Source organism: Podarcis raffonei, chromosome 1, assembly GCF_027172205.1.
Source record: "Podarcis raffonei isolate rPodRaf1 chromosome 1, rPodRaf1.pri, whole genome shotgun sequence".
Taxonomy (NCBI): domain Eukaryota; kingdom Metazoa; phylum Chordata; class Lepidosauria; order Squamata; family Lacertidae; genus Podarcis; species Podarcis raffonei.
This window is the reverse complement of record NC_070602.1, coordinates 77,786,608-77,792,672: the sequence shown is the minus strand read 5'-3', so window position 1 is coordinate 77,792,672 and position 6,065 is coordinate 77,786,608.

Here is a 6,065-nt window from a genome sequence, read left to right as displayed (position 1 = left end):
CTTCAGAGTTGTGGGGAGGGAGGATTTATTATGCTGCACAGCTCCTGAACTCTCCCCATGGTTGGGAGATGCAGTATTCTTTATTTATTTTGCATACCTTTGGCAAAATAAGCCAAGGGAAGCCAGGGGGGGGGGTCACCAACATGGTGCCCTCCACATGCTGTGGGCTATTAACCTCAACCAACATGGCCAGTGGTTGGGGATGGTGGGAGTTGTGGTCCACAGTGGTGGGAATTGTGATTTGCAAGGCTCTGCACTTGCTAGTGCACTGCATTGGCATAATGCACCTGCACTGCTCCATCTGCAAACAACATGCAAACACCTTGGGCCAGGGCTTGGATGTAACTGCAGGTGGCACACCACCCCCCCGCCCTTTTTTTTTAAAAAAAAAAACCTTCCAAGGGCAGACAAAGTGCAGGAAGTGGAATAGCATTGGCACTTCCCCCACCCACAACACCTGTGATGGCCTGGGAATCCGATTCAGAGGCTGAACCGGAGGAACCCCAGCCTGCACAGGAGTCCCCGCCTCCAGGGCCGACTGAACTGGGGCAGGGCCTTGATTCTGAAGCGCCTGCACCTGTGCCGGATCCTCAGGAGCAGGCACCAGGTGAATCCACTCTGGCTCTGGAGGTGGTTGAGGACTCAGTGCCTACAGGTGAGTCTCCCCCTGGGTCCAGTAACCCTTCAGCCTCTCCTGAACTGCAGAGGCTTAGGGCAGAGAGGCGAAGGGAACTGGTTTCTCCCAGGAGGAGTGCTCGCCTTAAGGCCAGGAGAGGCGGGTCTCCTGGGGGCCGGGACTGCCCCTGGCCTCAGAGAAGATAAAGGCCAGTCAGCCCCGTCCCAGGTTGCGGGAGCAACGTCGTTGATGAGCTGTTTCGGCCAGCATCCAGTCCTGTTCCCCAGAGTTCCTGTCCTTGCCCGGCTTCTCGCTGTGGACCCTGCTTTGCCCGAGGAGGACTGTCTGGCGACCCTCAACTCAGGTCCTGGACCTCGCCCCACAGTAACCTCCCCCCTGGACCAGCACAACACCCTCCAAAAACCCAAGAGGTGGCAACTATCCTACCACTCCTCTCCATCTTTGGCTGCTCAGGCAAATGCTGTGCTGCAAAAAGGAGGTCAGGCATTGACATCATGGCCAAATGGTGATGGAAGTAGGCAAGCTTTTCCAGCTCCATGTTGCAGAGCCAGAAGAAGCATTATGCCAACTTGCATCAGGTTGGCAACCCCCAGGTTAGATGCTTGCCTGTATATTAAGCTTCATAACTTTCTTTCCAGAAGGGCTAAATACTTTTCAAAAAAAATAAATGTAAGCTGAGTCTTCTGCTGGCATAGGCCCTGCTGCAGTTAATCTTTTTGTACCATTATGAATTCAGTCCTGCTGGACTCCAGGAAATGCTATTGCCTAGCGTCCAGTCCAAATAACTTAGATATCAATCAGAATTCTGACTTTGCTCACTGGTTAAAAACACTGATGGGCAGCAGCAGCCAAGCTGGCTCATGTAACAGAAACTGGTTAGAATGGTACCTACACAATGTGTTTCGTAACATTGCAGGTGACACCAAACTGGGAGGAGTAGCCAATGCCGCAGAAGACAGAATCGGGATTCAAGATGACCTTAACAGATTGCAAAACGGGGCCAAAACTAACAAAATGAATTTCAGTAGGGACAAATGAAAGGTTTCGCACTTAGGCAGGAAGAACCAGCTGCACAAATATAAGGTGAGGGACATCTGGCTTGCCAGCAGTACATGTGAAAAGGATCTAGGGGTCTTAGCAGACCACAAGCTTAACATGACGCAGCAGCAAAAAAGGCTAATGCTGTGCTAGGCTGCATCAACAGAAGTATAGTGTCCAGATCAAGGGAAGTAATAGTCCTGTTCTATTCTGCCATAGTTAGGCCACACCTGGAACACTGTGTCCAGTTCTGGGCACCACAATTTAAGAAGGATACATTGACAAGCTGGAAGGTGTGCAGAGGAAGGTGACCAATATGACAAAGGGTTCTGGAAACCAAGCCTTATGAGGAACAGTTGAGGGATTTGGGTATGTTCAGTCTGGTAAAGAGGAGACAGATGAGATGATATCTTCAAATATCTAAAGGGCTATCACATGGAAGATGGAGCAAGCTTGTCTTCTCCTGATTCAGGGGCTGAACAAATGGATTCAAGTTACAAGAAAGGAGATTCCAACTAAACATCCGTCATGTATGATGATGTTGAGATTCCTGCATTGCAGGGGATTGGACTGGATGATCTTGGAATCCCTTCCAACTCTACAATTCTATGATTCTATTATTATTTTCAGAAGGGCTACATTTTCGTTTTTAAAGAAAGCTCAAAGTTGGGGGCTGTTTGGGGGAGCCGATGAAGACCTTCATGGGTGCTGGGTTGGCAAAACCTGCCCTAATTGGCTGGCTTCTGCTGACTTTAACTGAAGAACAAGAGAAATGAAGAGCGAAACAATGCAGCAAGCTAGAATTCAGCCATGGTGCTCCATTGCTTGTGTCCTGTTTCAAAGGTATCCTCTCAGTTCACAATCTATTTATTATAACAATGAAGGGGGATGGAGGCAGCTTCAGTGCCCTGATTCTGTGCATACCTATAAATCTGCCACTGGTAGTCCAACAAAATCTGTACTGCACCATGTTGGCTGCCCCTGATGTAGACCATTTGTAATTAATTCTGTTTTCAAACCTTTGCTTTTCTCAGTGTAGAATCTGGACAGTTATTTTAAGCACAGAGTGGACATGCTTCCTATAAGGTTTTCAGTGCTGTAGACACTATTGGTCATCAGCTGGGGGTCATCACAACCCACAGCAAGTGGGGTTCAATCTGATTCAAGGTGAGGCAGCTATTTGTAGGCACTTCCACTTCAGTCTGTTGAGCAAGCCCTGACTATGGCATGCAGGAGAAGGGAAGCATCAGAAGATTGGAGAGATGGGAAAGTGTAAAAAAGTGAGGGTGCGGGAGGTTACAAAATAGAGCCCCTATTGAAGGCTGGAGTCAAAATCTAGATAAACAGCAATGGAAGACTGCTGGTCTATCCAGTGCCAGATGAAAAGAAGAGCAGGGCTCCTTCACCTGTTGTGTTGCAGAGGAATTTCAGCAGCCATAGTTCACATGGTGAAACTCCCTCTTCTATGCAGCTATTAAAAGGTGCAGGAGCCCCTTCGTCTTTTGCATCCTGTCACTCTAGCCGGAAATGCAGCTTTCAGAAAGCCCTTGCACCAATTATTGATGACTTTCATGGTACGTGCTCTAAAAATAAAAATTCTGACAAAGAGTTGGCCCCCGAGCAGCAAGCCTGTAAATCTTCCAACAACAGGCCACTGTGCTCTGATGAGCAAAGCTAATTTGGAGGAACTGACATTGAGGGACTTGGCTCTGAACAAGCTGTGCAAACAGGAACCCAAGATAAAAAGCCTTGAGTAAGAGCTACTAAAACAAACAGTGTGTGAAGTGGCATGCTGGTGGAGTGGCCTCCTCAAGGCTAGAGTAGTGAGTGGGTGGGAAGGAAAGTTCCCTGAAAACGCTGCTTACTTTGTGCTGCACATCTCTCCTTTCCTCTGTGAAACATTTCAGCACATGATCCGAATTACCGTAGTTTGCAGGACTGGCTTGACAGTCACTGAAAAAGAAAGGGGCAATTTTCTTTCCCTAGGTATGTGTTAATCAGCTATATGTACTGTATGTACAATACAGAGGTAAGGTTTAAAAATCTGGACTCTTATTTCTCCTCTCCCCAGGGTTTCCTCCCAGGCACTTCTGGTAAAAGTTAGCTTTAAGTATTTTCAGAACAGCATTCAAAGTCTAACCAAAAGGATGGCATTCACCTCACCAGCCATCCCTTACCTTGACAGAATATTGGGAACTGCAATTGTGTACTATAGGATACAGTTGTACCTTGGTTTTCGAACAGCTTAGTTCTGGAACGTTTTGGCTCCTGAACACCGCAAACCGAGTGAGTGTTCTCATTTGTGAACTGTTTTTGGAAGCTGAACATCCAACGGGGCTTCCACGTCTTCTGATTGGCTGCAGGAGCTTCCTGAAGCCAATCAGAAGCCACGCTTTGGTTTTCGAACATTTTGGAAATTGAACAGACTTCCAGAATGGATTCCATTCGATTTCCAAGATACAACTGTAGTTTTATGTTTCTTATAATAATTTTTATTATTAATAATAATAATTTATTATTTGTACCCCGCCCATCTGGCTGGGTTTCCCCAGCCACTCTGGGCGGCTTCCATAGAAACCAAAAAGCACTAAAATATCACATATCAAAAACTTCCCTGAACAGGGCTGCCTTAAGATGTCTTCTGAATGTCAGGTAGTTCTTTATCGCTTTGACATCTGATGGGAGGGCGTTCCACAGGGCGGGCGCCACTACTGAGAAGGCCCTCTGCCTGGTTCCCTGTAGCTTTGCTTCTCGCAATGAGGGAACCGCCAGAAGGCCCTCGGTGCTGGACCTCAGCATTTTATTAGTTTTACATATAATCACATTGCGTAACATCGTATCCTCTTATTAAATCTCTTTGGCTCTACTGAGCCTGTCGACTTCCCTCCCTCCCGCCTAATGGTTTTCAAAATTAAATTTTGCATCTTTGCATTTCACTTCCTTTCCTATTCTTGTTATATCATTGCCTAATATATTAAATTACTCAACCTGACTAGGTAGCAATTTCATCTTACAAATCTTCAGACAACCCTGCTAGTAATGTTAGTTGCTTACAGTTGTCTTTCAAATATAATATAAATTTATTCCAGTCTTTTTGGAATGCTTGATCTCGCTGGTTCCGGATTCTTCCCGTCAGTTTAGCCAGTTTTGCAAAGTCCATCAGTTTCATCTGCCAGTCTTCTTTTGTTGGTACTTCATGTTTCCATTTTGGGGCTAACAAAATTCTTGCTGCAGTTGTTGCATAGAACATTTTTTTATCTTGTCTCAGTAAGTCTTTATCTGTAGTTTTAAGTTTCTATCCCTCGTGACTACAGCATGGAAACTGAAGCCATGACCACCAGCCTCAGAAAGCAGATGGCATCTGAACATTGCTTCTAGCAGCCTGGTGCTGTAAAACCTGGCATTTCCTCAGTTTGCCCAAGCCTGCATCAGCACTAGCAAATGCTTATAAGAAACCTCAGCTGTTTTCTGACAAGAGGCAACCTGCATTTTAGGCTCCATCACTCAGAGCCAAGCTAAACATACCTGGGGGTAGCCATATTTGTTCTTTACTTGTCTCCCTCATTAATTTATAAAACAGGGAGAAGAGAGAGTATCCAATTTTTATAACAAAAGCGGAGGTAGAAGAAGCTTCTGTTTCCTTCACTCACACAAGAGCTCTTCATACACAAATGTAAATAACAATAACAATAACAATAACAATGTCTAGTTTAGACCCTGGAGATCTTCTTACTCATTGCCATGGAGAACTCTGCTAAGATTCTGCTTTTCTTGGTACAGCATTTGATTTTGATTTTTGTTAGCAGAAAAAAAACATTACCCCATTATGGTTTTTATTGTTGTAAAGCACAACTGATATTCACTTGATGAGTCATAACTGGACCGAAGTTTAATTACAGCAGTGCTGCTGCTACCACATATTTTTCTTTTCTTTTTTCCTGATGGGCAGCGGAGTGGGGGGGTGAGTTCCATAATGCAATTAAGGCAAATGGTTTAGCTGGTAGCACTTCTGCTCATCACAAGCCAAGTGGGCAGGGGAGTAAATGTACTTGCAACAAATAATGGATTGTCCCAGTGTTCTTAAGCACCGCCAATCATTTCAAGGGACACAGAGTCCTCACACACACCTCTTCTGGCAGGTTTGGAACGCCAGCAACCCTGTTGTTAACTGAACCAGTAACGAGGCAGAAGCTGGTCTGGGAAGGATCAGAGAGGACCCCACACTTCCCATGACTCTGCTTCTAAACCAAGAGCTTCCATAGAAATAATTCAGAATATTGTATTCTGATTAAAGTTTAACCAAGTTGTAGTTTTTTTTAGGACACTAGGTGATATTCAGCCAAGTTTTATGCAGAATAGACACACTGAAATGAATGAACATAACCATATT